The following is a 22339-nucleotide window of genomic DNA, read 5'->3' on the forward strand; positions in this document are numbered from 1 at the left end:
CTCGGACTCCACAATCTGGAACTCATTCCTGCAAGAGTAAGGGTAATTGAAAAACAGTCTTAACCTGGCTTTCTCCTTTGAAATAAGTGTATAATGAAGATCACGTCTATAGAAGATGGATGTACTTGCATACATAATTGCATCTGGCTTGCCTGGTTTGCAACAACTCATGATTAAGTGTAGCTACTAGTTTTCTGCTTGTTAATTGAAGCAAGTCTCTGAGCCTCTTACACTTCACTCAGCACCTCCTACACATGTTCACTTTTTCAACCATGAACTCCAAAGGCTCCTTCTAGTATCAATAGGAGCGCTTTGTGACCTAGTCAAGGGTGTAAAGCGCTATATAAATCCTACAGTGTATTAAACAACTAACTATGCAATGAAAAGATTTTGATAACTCATTACTTCCCTTCATCATTTGTCAAACCTGGCAAAGAAAGAGGATGGATCATGGCGTCTCCAGCAGATATATACCAAATTGCGTGCTGATTGGTTGGAAGGTTTTTGGAACAATGTGACAAACAAATTATTCTTTTTAGGCATGGCGTAGATACTGTGATTGTACGTTCGAGGCATGTGGGCTGCTGAATTCATATCTGTGCATAGTCCGCCACCTAGTGTTGGGTCCGGATGATTGCACCTTGTTGTCCTGGAAGAGTCTTCGAAGTATCACGAGATAGGTGGCTCCTCCCCTGGACTACAGTGCGCATGGGCATCGCCTCCATCCCCAGATAGTTTTTTTCCGCCATTGGGTTCGGATGTGTTTCGGTTCCCTCTGTCGGAACCGATAGTTGTTCTACTTTTTACTTGAGACCAAAAGGTCTTTAGGCTGGGCGTCGGTATAGTTGCGTTCGGGTTTCTTACTGACTCTCAGCTCCTATCTCTTGCTGCCCTTCCACGTGCTTTCGACGCGGACGGGCCTACACTACACCCTTTGCTATGGAGCGGACTCCATTCAAGAAGTGTCCGCTGTGTCATTCTAAATATTCGCACCTCGACGTGCACCCCGTGTGCAATACATGCTTGTCACCGGATCACCGTGAAGACACCTGCATGGCGTGTTCGAAATTTAGAAGTAAGAAGACTTTAAAGATTCGCCAGGCTAATCGGCTCCAGGCTCAATTGTCGGCTTCGGCACCCCCACCCGATGACATCTTCCAGGAATCGGTCGAGGGAGAAGACGACGTACAAGGGTCGGACCCTGGCCCCGCGTCCGAGGAAGAGACCTACGACGCGGATGAGGAGGCCTGCGACGAAGCCTCCGACGAGGTAGGGGACGACGATCTGGCTTGTGCCACGATGGGTGATAGCTCGGAGGAAGAGCATCCCCAACCAGACTCTGGGGTTACTCCCCATCATACGGCCCAGGTCGAGGGATCGCCTTCGGGCCTTACCCAAGATCTAACTTTGAGTCCTACGTCCCCGCCTCCGGGCCCGGTCACGGACATTTCTAAGAAGAAACCGAAAGTGAAGACAACTGGTCTCGCACCCTCGGATGCGAAACCGAAACCGAAAGTGGCGTTGGTGAAGAAGGTTCTGGAGGCGTCAACTTCCACGAAACCCAAAATGGCCGACTTGAAGAGCCACGCCAAAATGGCCGACCAGAAAAGCCGCGCCAAAATGGCCGACCCGAAGCCCTCTGGGTCGGCGCCGAAGGTGAAGGCATCCGACGCGGCTGCGTCGGCGCCGAAAGGGGTCGCGGACCCGAAGACGGCTTCGAAGAAGCGTCACGCCGACGGTGCGCCAGGCCATGGGACGTCGGCACCGAAGAAGAGGACTACCGACGACCGGGCTCTCGGAGACGAAGGGTCGCTCGGGACAGTTCAGCCCTCGGCATCCCTTACAAAGAAGGTGGGAGAATCCTTAAAGAGGATCCAACAGTCCACTGTGGTTCCCAGCCAGGACACTGTAGTGCCTAGGCCCACGCCGAAGCCTGCCAAGGACCAAATGCCCATTCGTTTTACCCTTCCTCCCAAGTCGGCGCCGAAGGCCTTCGCGCCTAAGCAGAGCGGACACTCTCAGGAAGTATTGACGCCGAAGGCTGCCTTGGTGGTGTCGAAGCTTCGGCTCCAGCCGCTTGCGGTGGAGGAACGTCGTGAGGTGATCATCGACTCCAACACCGGAAAATTGTCGCTCCTCAAACGAAAGATTACGTCGGAGCCGGCTTTGGAACCTTTTAGGATTCCACTCAAGAACAAAAGGTACTCTGCGGACTCTTCGGCTCTGATGGAACCTCTGTCTCCACAAGCCCTGGAACACTCGCCGGCCCATTCCCCCGTGCCTGATGTGGACGAGGAAGAGGCCGAGTACGACTATCCTGCGTACTCGGATCCGGAGGAGGAGCAGGTGCCCTGGACAGCAGGAGGCGACACAGACGACCCGCAGTCGGGGCAGGACACTCAACTTTTTGCCGCAAAGACGTCCCCGACAGAGGACTCGGCGGCATTCAATGCATTAATAGAGAGAGCTGCAGCGAACCATGACGTCGAACTGCACTCAGACCCCGTGGATGCAGACTTCTTGGTCGACACCTTCTCGGTAGCCGAAAAACAAGTCAAGACACTACCGATGCTGAAAGGGGTGCTGAAGCATGCACAGGAGGTATTCAAGGAGCCCACCCGGGCGCGGGTGGTCAATCCTCGCATCGACAGGAAATATAAAGCGGCGCCCACGGATCCCATGTATATTAAGGGACACTTGCCATTGGACTCCCTGGTGGTTTCCAACGCTCGAAAGAGGGCGAATTCGCAGACTACTGGTGACGCTCCTCCCCCGGACAAAGAGTCCAAGATCTTTGAGGCATCAGGCAAACGCATTGCTGCACAGGCAGCGAACATCTGGAGGATCTCTAACACTCAAGCCCTGCTTGCACGTTATGATAGTGCCCATTATGACACATTAGAGGCCATCCTACAACACTTGCCTGACCAATATAAAGAGGCGGGGGAGATGCTCATTCAGGAGGGTAAACTCATTACAAATGCATCCATCAAATGTGCCCTGGATGTGGCAGACACCGCCTCCAGGGCTATCAATACAAGTGTGTTACTTAGACGTCATGCCTGGCTTCGAATCTCGGGGTTCAAACCCGACATACAAACCACAATATTGGGTCAAACAGTGAATCCTGACCATCTGTTCGGCCCTGAGGTGGATGCCTCCCTAGAAAAGATGAAAAAAGATACTGAAACTGCCAAGTCTATGGGGGCTTTACAAAGTCAGCAGTTTCGGGGTAGTTCCTTTCGCCGCTCCAATTCAAGAGGCACCTCGAGGGGACAGGCATCCCAATCCACACAATACTACAAGGGTAACACCCAGTCCTCGTATAACAACAACAAGGGCAGGGGTGGCTACAGAGGCAACAATATCAAAGGCAGGGGACGTGGAAACAATGCATCCAGGTCCACCACCACCAACAAGCAGTGACGTCTTGTCACTTCCCCCCGATCACACGACACCTGTCGGGGGGAGACTCCAGCAGTTCCTGCCGGCGTGGAGGTCCATCACCACGGACAGGTGGGTGAGGTCTCTTATCCAGTACGGGTACTGTCTAGAACTTACGTCCATTCCACCGGACATACCGCCAAGAAGCCGTGCTATGTCCGACGAGCACTTGACCTTGTTGCAGCAAGAAGTTCTGGTCATGCTGCAAAAAGGGGCAATAGAGCTCGTTCCATTGCAAGAACGGGGAACCGGGGTTTACTCCCTGTATTTTCTGATCCCCAAAAAGGACGGATCACTCAGACCGATCCTGGACCTCAGGCCCCTGAACTGGTACATCAACTCGGAGCACTTCCATATGCTCACATTGCAGCAGGTGCTTCCCCTGCTTCAACAGGGGGACTTCCTGGCAACGCTGGATCTGAAGGATGCCTATTTTCATATTCCCCTGCATCCTTCCCACAGAAAGTATCTCAGATTCAAGATCTTAGACCAGCATTACCAGTTCAGAGTCCTGCCGTTCGGGGTCACCACGGCACCGAGAGTATTTACAAAGTGCCTAGCGACTGTGGCGGCGCATCTCCGTCGCCAGCACGTCCATGTCTTTCCATACCTAGACGACTGGCTTATTCTGGCAAAGACGGAACAGCAGTGCGTAGACCACGTGTCACGCACCATTCACCTCCTGCACGATCTGGGATTCTCTCTGAACTACCCAAAGTCCCATCTCCAGCCCGCCCACGTGCGACAGTATCTGGGCGCAACAATCGACACTCTGGCAGCCACTGCGCAGCCGAATTCAGTGAGAATCGCCAGTATCCAGGCGCTGATCCTACGATTCAGACCCCAACACTCGCTTCCAGCGAGGGTGTTCATGCAGTTGATAGGCATGATGGCCTCCTGCATCTCCATTGTCCCGCACGCGAGACTACATATGCGTCCGCTTCAGGAGTGCCTTGCACGTCAGTGGACTCAGGCTCATGGGCAACTGACAGACCTAGTGTTGGTGAGCGGTCGGGCGTACAACTCTCTGCATTGGTGGAATCCACAAAACCTTTGCAAGGGCCGACCATTCCAAGAGCCTGTCCCACAGATCATCCTGACGACGGACGCCTCTCTCCAGGGATGGGGAGCGCATGTACTTCACTACACTGTGCAGGGACTATGGACACTTCAGCAAAGGAAGATGCACATCAATGTGTTGGAACTGATGGCAATCTTCATGGCCTTAAAGGCGTTCAAAGTACATCTGTGCAACAAGGTCGTGTTGATCCGGACGGATAACATGACGGCAATGTACTACATCCAAAAGCAGGGAGGTACACACTCTCCACAGCTGTCTCATCTGGCTCAGAGCATGTGGAAGTGGGCCATTCAGAGGAACATCTTCCTCATGGCAGAGCATCTCCCGGGCAAGGACAATCAAATGGCGGATCTGCTCAGCAGACACAGCCATCAGATGCACGAGTGGGAGATACATCCATCAGTACTCCAACCGTACTTCCAAAAGTGGGGTCATCCAGAGATAGACCTGTTCGCCACAAAGGAGAACGCAAAATGCCGAAGCTTCGCCGCCAGGTTCCCACACCCCCAATCACAGGGCAATGCGATGTGGATGAACTGGTCAGGCAGATTTGCGTACGCTTTTCCCCCAGCACCTCTGATACCGCTGGTGGCACGCAAGCTCAGGCAGCACTCGATGACGCTCATCCTGGTTGCTCCAACGTGGGCTCGCCAACCATGGTACACCACGTTTCTGGAACTCTCCGTGGTACCGCATCAAAGGCTTCATCTCACTCCCAGCCTTCTGACGCAGAGCCATGGCGACATTCAGCACCCAGATCCGCAACAGCTCAACCTGGCGATCTGGCTCCTGAAGTCCTAGAGTTTGGCTACCTCAATCTTCCTCCCGATTGCATGGACATCATTCGGGAGGCAAGGAAGCCCACTACTAGAGCTTGTTATGCGGCTAAATGGAAGAGGTTTGTCATCTACTGTGTGGACCACAGCATTGACCCGCTAGATGCTTCCATTCAGAACATCATATGTTACCTCTTTCACCTGTATCGATGTAATCTAGCGTACTCTTCCATCCGCATTCACCTGTCTGCTATGGCAGCATACCTCCAGAATAGGCAGCACCTGTCTCTCTTTAAGGTCCCTGCTATCAAGGCTTTTCTAGAAGGACTCAAAAGGGTCATTCCACCAAGGACTCCACCAGCTCCAGAATGGAACCTCAATGTGGTTCTTACAAGGCTGATGGGTCCTCCCTTTGAGCCACTGCACTCTTGTGAACTCCAGTTTTTGACTTGGAAGGTTGCGTTCTTAGTAGCAATTACATCGCTACGGAGGGTAAGCGAGCTGCAGGCGCTCACCATCCAGGAACCTTTCTTCCAAGTACATGCTAACAGGGTGGTGCTCCGCACTAACCCTAAATTCTTACCCAAAGTGGTCTCACAGTTCCACATGAACCAAACAATTGAATTGCCGGTGTTTTTCCAAAACCCAGAGACGCTGGCGGAGCGTATGCTCCACACTCTTGATGTGAAAAGGGCCTTGATGTACTATGTGGACAGAACAAAAGATTTCCGCAAAACCAAACAACTCTTTGTTGCTTTTGCCACACAACACAAGGGAAATGCAATCTCCAAAGCGGGGATTGCTAGATGGATAGTAAAGTGCATTCAGATCTGTTATGCTAAAGCTAAGCGCACTCTCACTATCCCACCAAGGGCCCACTCCACTAGGAAGTTGGGGGCCTCTATGGCCTTCCTAGGTAACATTCCCTTAGAAGACATCTGTAGAGCAGCCACATGGTCTACCACACATACTTTCACTAAGCACTACTGTGTAGACGTGCATTCCAAACAGCAGGCAGCTGTTGGTCAGGCTGTTCTAAAAACGCTTTTTCAAACTGCTGCAGCTGGCACAGGCGGCCGCCGCTAATGGAGGGACTGCTATGTATTCTATGCACAGATATGAATTCAGCAGCCCACATGCCTCGAACTGCAAATGCTACTTACCAGTATGCATCTGTTCTTGGCATGTAGGGCTGCTGACATTCATATCGCCCACCCTCCTCCCCGGCGCCTGTAGCAGCTGCAGTATTTCTTCATTTACACATATGCTCATAGCATGGTCATCACTCACTTTCTTCACTCCATCTCTGCCAATGGCTAAAAACAATCTGGGGATGGAGGCGATGCCCATGCGCACTGTAGTCCAGGGGAGGAGCCACCTATCTCGTGATACTTCGAAGACTCTTCCAGGACAACAAGGTGCAATCATCCGGACCCAACACTAGGTGGCGGACTATGCACAGATATGAATGTCAGCAGCCCTACATGCCAAGAACAGATGCATACTGGTAAGTAGCATTTGCAATATTGTGAGCTTACCACGAACATGAAGGGATTTGCTGCTCCCCCTGCCCTCGCTATTGCTTACCATTGGTTTACTTTACTGTCACTCTCATTTGGCGGATTCTTATTTGACTGCTTGCCTTTTCCATCTTGTGTCCATCCCTCCCCTGGAGCATTGCCAGTTTTCTACTGTCCTTCCACTGCTCAGTTTTGGTGACCGATATCTAGATGTTCTAAGCATTTTAATTGTTTCAAACGCTCCAATTCAGCGTTTAACCATTAAAATGCTTTTTCTTTTGTAATCTCTTTTTAGAAGTCTAAAGTTTTTCAGACTCCTAAAATGGGATTGCGAATAGATACAGATTCAGTATCTGGAAGGCGTGTGTCGTAAGCATCTCTTCCAAACACCAAATCTGTATTTGATCTATCAATGTTTTGCAATCGAAATCCAGTCACCAAACATTGGCATTTTGACCACACCGCAAAGGAATTGACTGGCCATTTGCAAAAGGGAAACAAGGGCACCTTCTCCCCCGCACCCCCCCCCCCCCCGCACCCCCCCCCCCCCCCCCGCCGCCCGTAAATGAGAAAACAAAAGTTTTTGGAAAAGTAGGCAGTGTTGCTCAGTACCACTGCCAGCTCTTAAACAAAAAAAAGAAAACGTTTATTTTTTAGCACAGTCTCATTTCATTTAACGAAAATGGGTTGCAAAAAGAAAAAATACTTTATTAATAGGTGATCGGACATGGGGGTCAGCTTGCTCCAGCAGGCACCCTGTGATGGCCTCCAATCATAGTGAGTCGCAATGTGTGCCCTTCCTCCATAATATTCATGAGGTAGAGCGTGTTGCGACCTACTTAGATTCATATTTTTAAAAACCTCCCGTATCTTTACTGATAACAAAAATACTGGTTGCAATTTATGACCAGTATTTTGCAACCAGTTCTTTGTATATCTGGCCCTTACTTTTATCTATTGTCTTAAAAAGTGAATGTGTTTTCCAGCTGTTTCCATAGTTTGCTTTTCCTACCCCCTGTGCTGTTATGCTCTCTCTTTCCTGTGTGCTTCATTGCCACTTCTGTGATGATCTCACCCCAGAGTGCTAATTCCATGCGCTGGTTTGTTGCCTGTGTGCTTCTCATCCCTCCCCAGGTCCACATTTGTCTTCCCCCGCGCTTGGTTACTGTTATGCCTGTTTGCATATCGGTGCCCCCCCACCCTCCACTGTTGCTTCACCTGTGCCCCTGTGTTGCTTCCCCCACCCGCGCCCTTTGTTGCTTCCCCCACCCGCGCCCTTTGTTGCTTCCCCCACCCGCGCCCTTTGTTGCTTCCCCCACCCGCGCCCCTGTGTTGCTTCCCCCACCCGCGCCCCTGTGTTGCTTCCCCCACCCGCGCCCCTGTGTTGCTTCCCCCACCCGCGCCCCTGTGTTGCTTCCCCCACCCGCGCCCCTGTGTTGCTTCCCCCACCCGCGCCCCTGTGTTGCTTCCTCCACCCGCGCCCCTGTGTTGCTTCCCCCACCCGCGCCCCTGTGTTGCTTCCCCCACCCGCGCCCCTGTGTTGCTTCCCCCACCCGCGCCCCTGTGTTGCTTCCCCCACCCGCGCCCCTGTGTTGCTTCCCCCATCCGTGCCCTTTGTTGCTTCCCCCACCCGTGCCCTTTGTTGCTTCCCCCACCCGCGCCCTTTGTTGCTTCCCCCACCCGTGCCCTTTGTTGCTTCCCCCACCCGTGCCCTTTGTTGCTTCCCCCACCCGTGCCCTTTGTTGCTCCCCCACCCGCGCCCCTGTGTTGCTTCCCCCACCCGCGCCCCTGTGTTGCTTCCCCCACCCGCGCCCCTGTGTTGCTTCCCCCACCCGCGCCCCTGTGTTGCTTCCCCCACCCGCGCCCCTGTGTTGCTTCCCCCACCCGCGCCCCTGTGTTGCTTCCCCCACCCGCGCCCCTGTGTTGCTTCCCCCACCCGCGCCCCTGTGTTGCTTCCCCCACCCGCGCCCCTGTGTTGCTTCCCCCACCCGCGCCCCTGTGTTGCTTCCCCCACACGCGCCCCCTTGTGGCTTCCCCCACTGGCGCCCCTCCCCCCTGTTTCTTCCCCCACTGGCGCCCCTCCCCCCCTGTTTCTTCCCCCACTGGCGCCCCTCCCCCGTTTCTTCCCCCACCGGCATCCCCCACACTCGCCCCCTTGTGGCTTCCCCCACTGGCGCCCCTCCCCCCTGTTTCTTCCCCCACTGGCGCCCCTCCCCCCTGTTTCTTCCCCCACCGGCATCCCCCACACGCGCCCCCTTGTGGCTTCCCCCACTGGGGCCCCTCCCCCCTGTTTCTTCCCCCACCGGCATCCCCCTGTTGCTTCGCCAACCCGCACCCCTAGTTTCTTTCCCTACCAGAGTTCTGTGTTGCTTTCCCCTCCCACGCTCGGTGTTGCTTCCCCGCCCGTGCCCCTATGCTACTTTCCCTGCCCACACCCCAGTTTTGCTTCAGCCCCCCGCGTTTTTTTTTTCGTTGCTTTGATCTTTAGCCATGCTAAACACCATGGCTAAAACCCATTGTCAAAGCTCATAGGTCTCAAAGGTGAGACCTATTGGCTTTTTCTGTGTTGTGTTGTACCTGCTGTCTGCCTCTTTATTGTCCTGCTTTCTGCCACATTTCTGCTCGTCCCCGCCTTGGCCCTGCTTCCTCGCCCCATCCTTGGTTGGCAGCTTTTCCTCATGCTGTTTCCTCCCCATCTTGCTGTTATGTTACCTCTTTTCTCTGATGATTTTCCACTTCTCTCCTATTGCCTTCAGCTGTGAACCTTAGTTGATTTTATGCCCCTGACTCAGTTGTTTATATATATTGCTGCTAATAACCCTATTGCTTTTAATTCGTAGACCCCCAATTCTAGCAGAGGCAGAGAACGCAAAATGCCGAAGCTTCGCCGCCAGGTTCCCACACCCCCAATCACAGGGCAATGCGATGTGGATGAACTGGTCAGGCAGATTTGCGTACGCTTTTCCCCCAGCACCTCTGATACCGCTGGTGGCACGCAAGCTCAGGCAGCACTCGATGACGCTCATCCTGGTTACTCCAACGTGGGCTCGCCAACCATGGTACACCACGTTTCTGGAACTCTCCGTGGTACCGCATCAAAGGCTTCATCTCACTCCCAGCCTTCTGACGCAGAGCCATGGCGACATTCAGCACCCAGATCCGCAACAGCTCAACCTGGCGATCTGGCTCCTGAAGTCCTAGAGTTTGGCTACCTCAATCTTCCTCCCGATTGCATCGACATCATTCGGGAGGCAAGGAAGCCCACTACTAGAGCTTGTTATGCGGCTAAATGGAAGAGGTTTGTCATCTACTGTGTGGACCACAGCATTGACCCGCTAGATGCTTCCATTCAGAACATCATATGTTACCTCTTTCACCTGTATCGATGTAATCTAGCGTACTCTTCCATCCGCATTCACCTGTCTGCTATGGCAGCATACCTCCAGAATAGGCAGCACCTGTCTCTCTTTAAGGTCCCTGCTATCAAGGCTTTTCTAGAAGGACTCAAAAGGGTCATTCCACCAAGGACTCCACCAGCTCCAGAATGGAACCTCAATGTGGTTCTTACAAGGCTGATGGGTCCTCCCTTTGAGCCACTGCACTCTTGTGAACTCCAGTTTTTGACTTGGAAGGTTGCGTTCTTAGTAGCAATTACATCGCTACGGAGGGTAAGCGAGCTGCAGGCGCTCACCATCCAGGAACCTTTCTTCCAAGTACATGCTAACAGGGTGGTGCTCCGCACTAACCCTAAATTCTTACCCAAAGTGGTCTCACAGTTCCACATGAACCAAACAATTGAATTGCCGGTGTTTTTCCAAAACCCAGAGACGCTGGCGGAGCGTATGCTCCACACTCTTGATGTGAAAAGGGCCTTGATGTACTATGTGGACAGAACAAAAGATTTCCGCAAAACCAAACAACTCTTTGTTGCTTTTGCCACACAACACAAGGGAAATGCAATCTCCAAAGCGGGGATTGCTAGATGGATAGTAAAGTGCATTCAGATCTGTTATGCTAAAGCTAAGCGCACTCTCACTATCCCACCAAGGGCCCACTCCACTAGGAAGTTGGGGGCCTCTATGGCCTTCCTAGGTAACATTCCCTTAGAAGACATCTGTAGAGCAGCCACATGGTCTACCACACATACTTTCACTAAGCACTACTGTGTAGACGTGCATTCCAAACAGCAGGCAGCTGTTGGTCAGGCTGTTCTAAAAACGCTTTTTCAAACTGCTGCAGCTGGCACAGGCGGCCGCCGCTAATGGAGGGACTGCTATGTATTCTATGCACAGATATGAATTCAGCAGCCCACATGCCTCGAACTGCAAATGCTACTTACCAGTATGCATCTGTTCTTGGCATGTAGGGCTGCTGACATTCATATCGCCCACCCTCCTCCCCGGCGCCTGTAGCAGCTGCAGTATTTCTTCATTTACACATATGCTCATAGCATGGTCATCACTCACTTTCTTCACTCCATCTCTGCCAATGGCTAAAAACAATCTGGGGATGGAGGCGATGCCCATGCGCACTGTAGTCCAGGGGAGGAGCCACCTATCTCGTGATACTTCGAAGACTCTTCCAGGACAACAAGGTGCAATCATCCGGACCCAACACTAGGTGGCGGACTATGCACAGATATGAATGTCAGCAGCCCTACATGCCAAGAACAGATGCATACTGGTAAGTAGCATTTGCAATATTGTGAGCTTACCACGAACATGAAGGGATTTGCTGCTCCCCCTGCCCTCGCTATTGCTTACCATTGGTTTGCTTTACTGTCACTCTCATTTGGCGGATTCTTATTTGACTGCTTGCCTTTTCCATCTTGTGTCCATCCCTCCCCTGGAGCATTGCCAGTTTTCTACTGTCCTTCCACTGCTCAGTTTTGGTGACCGATATCTAGATGTTCTAAGCATTTTAATTGTTTCAAACGCTCCAATTCAGCGTTTAACCATTAAAATGCTTTTTCTTGTGTAATCTCTTTTTAGAAGTCTAAAGTTTTTCAGACTCCTAAAATGGGATTGCGAATAGATACAGATTCAGTATCTGGAAGGCGTGTGTCGTAAGCATCTCTTCCAAACACCAAATATGTATTTGATTTATCAATGTTTTGCAATCGAAATCCAGTCACCAAACATTGGCATTTTGACCACACCGCAAAGGAATTGACTGGCCATTTGCAAAAGGGAAACAAGGGCACCTTCTCCCCCGCACCCCCCCGGACCCCGCACACCCCCCCCGCCGCCCGTAAATGAGAAAGCAAAAGTTTTTGGAAAAGTAGGCAGTGTTGCTCAGTACCACTGCCAGCTCTTAAACAAAAAAAAGAAAAAGAAAACGTTTATTTTTTAGCACAGTCTCATTTCATTTAACGAAAATGGGTTGCAAAAAGAAAAAATACTTTATTAATAGGTGATCGGACATGGTGGTCAGCTTGCTCCAGCAGGCACCCTGTGATGGCCTCCAATCATAGTGAGTCGCAATGTGTGCCCTTCCTCCATAATATTCATGAGGTAGAGCGTGTTGCGACCTACTTAGATTCATATTTTTAAAAACCTCCCGTATCTTTACTGATAACAAAAATACTGGTTGCAATTTATGACAAGTATTTTGCAACCAGTTCTTTGTATATCTGGCCCTTACTTTTATCTATTGTCTTAAAAAGTGAATGTGTTTTCCAGCTGTTTCCATAGTTTGCTTTTCCTACCCCCTGTGCTGTTATGCTCTCTCTTTCCTGTGTGCTTCATTGCCACTTCTGTGATGATCTCACCCCAGAGTGCTAATTCCATGCGCTGGTTTGTTGCCTGTGTGCTTCTCATCCCTCCCCAGGTCCACATTTGTCTTCCCCCGCGCTTGGTTACTGTTATGCCTGTTTGCATATCGGTGCCCCCCCACCCTCCACTGTTGCTTCACCTGTGCCCCTGTGTTGCTTCCCCCACCCGCGCCCTTTGTTGCTTCCCCCACCCGCGCCCCTGTGTTGCTTCCCCCACCCGCGCCCCTGTGTTGCTTCCCCCACCCGCGCCCCTGTGTTGCTTCCCCCACCCGCGCCCCTGTGTTGCTTCCCCCACCCGCGCCCCTGTGTTGCTTCCCCCACCCGCGCCCCTGTGTTGCTTCCCCCACCCGCGCCCCTGTGTTGCTTCCCCCACCCGCGCCCCTGTGTTGCTTCCCCCACCCGTGCCCTTTGTTGCTTCCCCCACCCGTGCCCTTTGTTGCTTCCCCCACCCGCGCCCTTTGTTGCTTCCCCCACCCGTGCCCTTTGTTGCTTCCCCCACCCGTGCCCTTTGTTGCTTCCCCCACCCGTGCCCTTTGTTGCTCCCCCACCCGCGCCCCTGTGTTGCTTCCCCCACCCGCGCCCCTGTGTTGCTTCCCCCACCCGCGCCCCTGTGTTGCTTCCCCCACCCGCGCCCCGTGTTGCTTCCCCCACCCGCGCCCCTGTGTTGCTTCCCCCACCCGTGCCCCTGTGTTGCTTCCCCCACCCGTGCCCCTGTGTTGCTTCCCCCACCCGTGCCCCTGTGTTGCTTCCCCCACCCGTGCCCCTGTGTTGCTTCCCCCACCCGCGCCCCTGTGTTGCTTCCCCCACCGCGCCCCTGTGTTGCTTCCCCCACCGCGCCCCTGTGTTGCTTCCCCCACCGCGCCCCTGTGTTGCTTCCCCCACCGCGCCCCTGTGTTGCTTCCCCCACCCGCGCCCCTGTGTTGCTTCCCCCACCGCGCCCCTGTGTTGCTTCCCCCACCCGCGCCCCTGTGTTGCTTCCCCCACCCGCGCCCCTGAGTAGCTTCCCCCACCCGCGCCCCGTGTTGCTTCCCCCACCTGCGCCTCAATGTTGCTTCCCCCACCCGTGGCTTCCCCCACACGCGCCCCCTTGTGGCTTCCCCCACTGGCGCCCCTCCCCCCTGTTTCTTCCCCCACTGGTGCCCCTCCCCCCCTGTTTCTTCCCCCACTGGCGCCCCTCCCCCCTGTTTCTTCCCCCACCGGCATCCCCCACACTCGCCCCCTTGTGGCTTCCCCCACTGGCGCCCCTCCCCCCTGTTTCTTCCCCCACTGGCGCCCCTCCCCCCTGTTTCTTCCCCCACCGGCATCCCCCACACACGCCCCCTTGTGGCTTCCCCCACTGGGGCCCCTCCCCCCTGTTTCTTCCCCCACCGGCATCCCCCTGTTGCTTCGCCAACCCGCACCCCTAGTTTCTTTCCCTACCAGAGTTCTGTGTTGCTTTCCCCTCCCACGCTCGGTGTTGCTTCCCCGCCCGTGCCCCTATGCTACTTTCCCTGCCCACACCCCAGTTTTGCTTCAGCCCCCCGCGTTTTTTTTTTCGTTGCTTTGATCTTTAGCCATGCTAAACACCATGGCTAAAACCCATTGTCAAAGCTCATAGGTCTCAAAGGTGAGACCTATTGGCTTTTTCTGTGTTGTGTTGTACCTGCTGTCTGCCTCTTTATTGTCCTGCTTTCTGCCACATTTCTGCTCGTCCCCGCCTTGGCCCTGCTTCCTCGCCCCATCCTTGGTTGGCAGCTTTTCCTCATGCTGTTTCCTCCCCATCTTGCTGTTATGTTACCTCTTTTCTCTGATGATTTTCCACTTCTCTCCTATTGCCTTCAGCTGTGAACCTTAGTTGATTTTATGCCCCTGACTCAGTTGTTTATATATATTGCTGCTAATAACCCTATTGCTTTTAATTCGTAGACCCCCAATTCTAGCAGAGGCAGAGCTCTCTACTGCTGTATCTCCTGCCCTAGCTACCCTCCTGCTCGACGATCCTGTAGCCCCCATGCTGCCCTCTTCCTGCCCCTTGTGACTGACTGTCCATCTGCTCATGAGCTCTCTCCTCTGCTACCCTCTTGCTATCCACTCCTTGACCCCCCGCCCTTGCTGTTCTCACTTCCGCTGTGTACCCGCACCCTACCCGATGTGTGTCATCCTCCCCTCCGCCCTCGCACACTCGCTGCTCCCTCCCGGTTCCGGTCTGTGTTGCTGTTCACTTCTTACAGTCTGTTAATCATTACATTGGTGTTTTCAGCAAGTAACCCTTTGCTTCCTCTTATCCTGTTGAGGTTGATGCTCCTTTGGGGCAACCTCTGTCTCACCCCGAATCTTACTTTCTTCCCTGTCTCGAGGGCTTGTCCCAGATGCCCTGGAATATATATTGGCGCTATTAGCTGATTCCGGGGCTCAAGAAATTTACATTTTGCAAGACACGTTGTTTTTACCACCTTTTTACAGCACTTAATTGTATTCACACTCCTTATTGGTGCATGATTCTCAGACTAAAAAGATGCCAGATATTCCACCATAGAATTGAACTTTCAAATACGCACATTTGAGCTAGCTGCGGATTTGGGTGTAGAGCTGTTTCTGGTAATTTTCCAAAACCCAGTTGAATTCTACCACAGCAGTATTTGGCTCTAACCAGCATGCTCGCCAGAACCTCGCAGGCAGTCTGCAGCTTTACTCCCCACCCTCAGAGAAGCGAATCCATTGCGTCATGCCCCCTTAAGTCCCCCAAACAATCCCTTTCCTATTTGTCCTCGCACACCCCAAACACAACCCTATATCTGATTTTCCAGCCACCCACCTACCTCCAAAAATATCACTCTTACATGGCGGTGCGGTCATCCACACCAGGTTGTGCTCCTGCCCTGCTCTTCGAGAACGATACAGGGTAGGTGGGAGACCCCTGCGGTTTTACAGGTGCAGTTTGCTTGGCATGTCACCCCAAGCCAGCCAAAGACCTGCTGAGGTGCTCCAGGGTGGCTCGGTTCTGCGACTGCCAGAGGCTCGGCTTAGGGAAGGAGTATGACGACCCAGCCTATTGGCTGAAAGATCAAGCGGCCGGGCGATGGCTCTTTAGGTGGCTGAAAGGATGAATGTGTCCGCCAGGCGTGTGGCGGCCACATCGCGTGCGTGTAGGCCAGGACCACCAATGTCTTCACATACCTGGCTGGGCATGGTCTCTGAGGCCAATGGACAGGATTCAGTTGGTCGGCAGGTCAAAGGTGCTCACTCCAACTTACAATGCAGTGTGGGAAATGTCTGCGGAAGGGAGACAATCTGCTCTGATGTAATGTAACACATTATTTCAATGAGCCGTGTAACAGGGGTGGGCCAATAACACAACTTTTTTTCTATTTCTTCATGGTGAGTGCATTTTATATAAATACTGATTTTGTGTGGTTTTTCCCCAAGGTACAAAATCGCAAAAAGCTTGGAGGCCCTGCAATTTCTCTTTCCTCCATCATAACAAGAGAGCACTGTGGCACCCCAGCGGGCACATATGCATTCAATGAAGTATCATCGTTCTTGGCCACAGATGCATGAAATACGTTTTTTATTTGATAGGAATAGGTGTGCCCTCTTGAACTGAGACATCTCCGGGTAGGGTCACTCTGATTAATATGGTGAACTATAGTGCCATGCCATAGTGTGTGGCTCAGGACCCTGGGACTGTGACCACCAAACCTAGTCAGTCAGCGAAACTGCAACCTGACCGAGGCACCTTCATGGCCCTGCCACTCGTATAGTGTCATCAGTTCTTCGACCCAGAGACAAAAATACGGGACCTGACCAACTCAAACCTCAGAACGATCATAACACAAGACAACTTGGACTGCACCAGATGACAAATCACAGGACCCCAGACATGTGAGCACGCTGTCATCGCACCAGCGAGGCCACCAGAACCGCAGCCGGAGGCAAAGCACCTGAGACCCATTCCCACTAAACACCGCGCCATCGTCAAGCCAACAGTCATACGGCCAACGTTGCCACAACTCAAACCAGGGCTTTAAATGGTCCGGGTCTCAACGGTGCTGAGCACCGGCAGTTTTTTTTAAAGGGGGCCTCGAAACGGGTCTCCATCGGGCTCTGTTGTGTGCCCTGGCACAGGCGGTCCATTTCTTTCCAGTCTGCAGGGATTGCAGGTACATCGATGTCCGCGTGCTCACACCGCTCAGGAGCAGCAACATGTCGTGGTGTCACAAGGGCTTTAAGTGGGATCTTTTTCAATATTATATAGAAGCCATAGTTGCTGCTTATCTATCTTCTGCAACTAACAACCACTGACAAAGCCAATAGTTCTGACTTGTTGTAGGTATGATATATCATACAGATATATGTACCATATATCTGGATGCCTTGACAAACAGCAAAATACAAGTCGGACAGCACACATGTTAAGCACAGGTTTTGATCTTACGTGTTTTTAAGTAACGCCCTTAATTACATTGGCCTTGCCACTTTAAGAGACCCTCCCAGTTTTTTCATCCCACTTAAAGCCCCGACTCAGACCAACAGCAAACCACAGGCCCCAATGTTTGTGTGGCCCAGGGGTCGGTCCCATCAATATTTTCAGCTAAGGGACTCTGCTGGTGGAGGGGCCACAGTGGCGAAGCTCACTGTGCGGCACCTGCAGCATCTGTATCTCATCATGTCCCACAGGTGCTGTTGGGACGGCACTTTAAAGCCCACTCTGGAACTGAGGTGCCCGCAGAGGATTTCTTGTGAGGAGAACTTTCCTCCGTGGGCGGCTCTCATTGTGATGGGCGGGCAGTGGCAGTGTGGGTTTTAGCAGGGCCCTACCCCATTGTTCAGCTCAGTATGTACATCAATGGGTAAATAAAGGGGTGAGGGTCTGTCTGTCTGCCTGTGATTCCGTCCCTTTGATGATACACTAGGCCCACTGCTCAGCTTAGTGCGGAAAGTTATCACACATACCACCCCTCCCCCCCACGCGTGGATGCAAACTCCTGGAATACATTTAAAACTTACTTTTAGTAAAGCTGTTGGCAAGCTATTATTATTATTATTATTCGGTGTATAGATTTGTAGATATTTCTTGTAAATCCTTTCAGGTGACTCGATGCTCGAGTCCGGGACCCCCGCCAGCCTCGCTGTGCACATTGACTGTGCACATTGCCACCTCATCAGAAACCGCGAGTGTTCGAGAGGCCTGGAGCAGTCCCGGCTGTGCGAGCGGAGGGGCAGTGAGTGTTCAGGGGCTGCAGGGAGCAGAAGGGGCAGTCTGGGTGCGGTGCAGAGGAGCTGAGATGTGCCACTGAAATTAGTGACATGGTCAGCCTTCAAAAGAATGGAATTCCGCACAAATCGGCAGTGAATAGATGCCCCGCATTCCCTCCGCCCTAATTTATTTTAAATATTGTTTTCTTTGAGCGCGGCCATAACTGTGTTTTTGTGAGCCTGGCTTCCATGAACGGGGGGCACAGAACAGTGACCAACTCCGGGCTGGCATCACGGACTAAAACAGATGCCCCCTTTACTGCGCGGACGGAATATCTCGCATTTTGTAGATGCCCCGCATCTGCCAGGCGCTGTGGTGTCGGGATCTCCCCCAGATTGGCCGGTGACGGCCCCCGCCGTGCCTGCTCGGTGGCCGTCTCCCCGGCATGTGGCACCGGCGCACGCCTGACTTTGCTTGGAGATTCCGGGACAGGCCGCCAAGCTCCAGAGCTCCATGTTCACTTTTCTTTAGTGCTCGGCGCTTGATGATGTTTGCCTTAGTCATTGTGGCGATAAGTGCCTGCGGGCTGCAACCCTCCCTCCTTCCTCCCAGCTCAGCGCAATCACAGGGCTGTCCGGGACCGGCTGCCGTGGAGCCGCCGTGGGTTCGCTTCTGAAGCCGCCACCGGTCCAGGTACGCGCCAGCGGTGCATCCGTCCCGTGGCGTCCTCTCGGGTCCTGGCTTCTGCTGCTGGCAGTCAGGTGATTTCAAGCTCTCAGCTTTGCTTCGTGCTCCGCCGACAGTGTTTAGCTGTGGTTTGTTTCTCAGTCGTGGTTTAGTTACGAAGACAACAACATGGCCTCCGTCTGCGCCCGGGCGGGGGTGAGCGAGAGTTCACTTGGTACTTTAAGGAGAACTTTGTGCATGTCTGGGATCTCTTCCAGCCTCCATACCTCCCCCTCGTAGAATCTGGAAGCAGACCCGCACTTCCTGCTGTGTCGTATCTGTGCGTAGAAGGGGCGGCGAAGCGCCTAGTGCACGTCCGTTTTAGCGCTACCAGTAGCAACGTGTCAACAATCTACAGTGTAACAACTCACTCCTAGTAGGGGCTGGGCACTTGTAGCAGTAACTACAAGTACTCGCGAGAGTAGAGAGCACCACCTGACTGCAGCTCAGCCTTGAATCATGCGCAGGGCATTGACTCAAGGCGCTTCGTAGTCTTACTACGAGGACCGAAAAGTGCTGGCTTGGGGGAGGCTTCCGGCGCACGTGCTTCATGTTGGGGCTCTCGGTTAGGTCAAGCGCCCCGCAGATAGGATATAGTGTAGAGTGCGCTGTTCGCTTGGTGCACCCTCGATGTGGGTAAGATGTTCATTTTGTGCTGCTTGCTAAGTGCAAGCACCATCCAGATAGGATGTTGTGTGTGTCGTTCACTTGGTGCATTCTTGCTGTGGTTGGTAATTTTCATGATGAGCTGATCGCTAAAGCAGGTAGGGTGTGAGTGTGTTGTTCACGTGGGGCATTCTTGCTGTGTGTGGAGGTGTTCATTTTGTGCTGCTCCCTCAGGTCAAGCACCCTGCAGAAAGGGTGTAGTGTAGTTTGTGCTGTTCACTTGGTGCATTCTTGCTGTGTGTGGAGGTGTTCATTTTGTGCTGCTCCCTCAGGTCAAGCACCCTGCAGAAAGGGTGTAGTGTAGTTTGTGCTGTTCACTTGGTGCATTCTTGCTGTGTGTGGAGGTGTTCATTTTGTGCTGCTCCCTCAGGTCAAGCACCCTGCAGAAAGGGTGTAGTGTAGAGTGTGCTGTTCACTTGGTGCATTCTTGCTGTGTGGAGGTGTTCATTTTGTGCTGCTCCCTCAGGTCAAGCACCCTGCAGAAAGGGTGTAGTGTAGAGTGTGCTGTTCACTTGGTGCATTCTTGCTGTGTGGAGGTGTTCATTTTGTGCTGCTCCCTCAGGTCAAGCACCCTGCAGAAAGGGTGTAGTGTAGTTTGTGCTGTTCACTTGGTGCATTCTTGCTGTGTGTGGAGGTGTTCATTTTGTGCTGCTCCCTCAGGTCAAGCACCCTGCAGAAAGGGTGTAGTGTAGAGTGTGCTGTTCACTTGGTGCATTCTTGCTGTGTGGAGGTGTTCATTTTGTGCTGCTCCCAATAGAAGATTCCAGCAGACTGGCTTCACTGCCTAATGGTCCCTCGGTGGAAGTCTCTTGCAGACTGTTATCAGTGTGCCTCCCCCTTAGTGAATTTCTCCTTCAGAGTGGGCCTCCACACACATGCTTGCTTGGTGGGATGTCTCCTCTCTATTTTGGTCTGTGTGGTGGCTGCTTTGTGGTTGTTACATGCAGACTGCATTCTCAGCGTACTCCTTACATGGTGAATGTCTCCTGCAGAAGAAGGTTCAGCGCATTTGTGCTAAGTTAACTGGTGCAGTTTGTGTATTGCTCGCATGGCGTGGCGGATGCCTGCCTCCTGCACAAGCGGTTTTAAAATGCTTGCTTGGTGGGGGTCTCCTGCGCCAAAAAGTGCAGGTGCTTACTTGGTAGATGCCTTCTGCCCAAAGGAGGCGTTCGAGCCAGGCCTCCGTGAGAAAAGGATCACTGCGTGCTGTTCACTTAGAAAATCCTTCCGGCCGATGTGGTCATTGTGGGCTGCTTGCTTGTTGGATGCCTCCTGAAGATGTGATCAGTGAGTGTTGCTCACTTGGTGCTGCAGATGTGGTCAGGGTGTGTTGCTCGCTTGGTGAATGCTTCTGCAGATGTGGTCATTGTGGGTTGCTTGCTTGTTGGATGCCTCCTGAAGATGTGATCAGTGAGTGTTGCTCACTTGGTGCTGCAGATGTGGTCCGGGTGTGTTGCTCGCTTGGTGAATGCTTCTGCCGATGTGGTCATTGTGGGTTGCTTGCTTGTTGGATGCCTCCTGAAGATGTGATCAGTGAGTGTTGCTCACTTGGTGCTGCAGATGTGGTCAGGGTGTGTTGCTCGCTTGGTGAATGCTTCTGCAGATGTGGTCATTGTGGGTTGCTTGCTTGTTGGATGCCTCCTGAAGATGTGATCAGTGAGTGTTGCTCACTTGGTGCTGCAGATGTGGTCCGGGTGTGTTGCTCGCTTGGTGAATGCTTCTGCAGATGTGGTCATTGTGGGTTGCTTGCTTGTTGGGTGCCTCCTGAAGATGTGATCAGTGAGTGTTGCTCACTTGGTGCTGCAGATGTGGTCAGGGTGTGTTGCTCGTTTGGTGAATGCTTCTGCCGATGTGGTCATTGTGGGTTGCTTGCTTGTTGGATGCCTCCTGAAGATGTGATCAGTGAGTGTTGCTCACTTGGTGCTGCAGATGTGGTCAGGGTGTGTTGCTCGCTTGGTGAATGCTTCTGCCGATGTGGTCATTGTCGGTTGCTTGCTTGTTGGATGCCTCCTGAAGATGTGATCAGTGAGTGTTGCTCACTTGGTGGTCAGGGAGTGTTGCTCGCTTGGTGAATGCTTCTGCCGATGTGGTCATTGTGGGTTGCTTGCTTGTTGGATGCCTCCTGAAGATGTGATCAGTGAGTGTTGCTCACTTGGTGCTGCAGATGTGGTCAGGGTGTATTGCTCGCTTGGTGGATGCTTCTGCAGATGTGGTCATTGTGGGTTGCTTGCTTGTTGGATGCCTCCTGAAGATGTGATCAGTGAGTGTTGCTCACTTGGTGCTGCAGATGTGGTCAGGGTGTGTTGCTCGCTTGGTGAATGCTTCTGCCGATGTGGTCATTGTCGGTTGCTTGCTTGTTGGATGCCTCCTGAAGATGTGATCAGTGAGTGTTGCTCACTTGGTGGTCAGGGAGTGTTGCTCGCTTGGTGAATGCTTCTGCCGATGTGGTCATTGTGGGTTGCTTGCTTGTTGGATGCCTCCTGAAGATGTGATCAGTGAGTGTTGCTCACTTGGTGCTGCAGATGTGGTCAGGGTGTATTGCTCGCTTGGTGGATGCTTCTGCCGATGTGGTCATTGTGGGTTGCTTGCTTGTTGGATGCCTCCTGAAGATGTGATCAGTGAGTGTTGCTCACTTGGTGCTGCAGATGTGGTCAGGGTGTGTTGCTCGCTTGGTGAATGCTTCTGCCGATGTGGTCATTGTCGGTTGCTTGCTTGTTGGATGCCTCCTGAAGATGTGATCAGTGAGTGTTGCTCACTTGGTGGTCAGGGAGTGTTGCTCGCTTGGTGAATGCTTCTGCCGATGTGGTCATTGTGGGTTGCTTGCTTGTTGGATGCCTCCTGAAGATGTGATCAGTGAGTGTTGCTCACTTGGTGCTGCAGATGTGGTCAGGGTGTATTGCTCGCTTGGTGGATGCTTCTGCAGATGTGGTCATTGTGGGTTGCTTGCTTGTTGGATGCCTCCTGAAGATGTGATCAGTGAGTGTTGCTCACTTGGTGCTGCAGATGTGGTCAGGGTGTGTTGCTCGCTTGGTGAATGCTTCTGCCGATGTGGTCATTGTCGGTTGCTTGCTTGTTGGATGCCTCCTGAAGATGTGATCAGTGAGTGTTGCTCACTTGGTGGTCAGGGAGTGTTGCTCGCTTGGTGAATGCTTCTGCCGATGTGGTCATTGTGGGTTG

At 52.9% G+C, this 22339-nt stretch overlaps 1 protein-coding gene across 1 annotated transcript in view; it reads left to right on the forward strand.

Moving 5' to 3' along the window:
* Positions 1-22339, forward strand: part of PXN (paxillin) — a 333296-nt gene that overhangs the window by 134271 nt on the left and 176686 nt on the right. The window lies entirely within an intron of this gene.

Source organism: Lissotriton vulgaris, chromosome 11, assembly GCF_964263255.1.
Source record: "Lissotriton vulgaris chromosome 11, aLisVul1.2, whole genome shotgun sequence".
Classification (NCBI taxonomy): Eukaryota; Metazoa; Chordata; class Amphibia; order Caudata; family Salamandridae; genus Lissotriton; species Lissotriton vulgaris.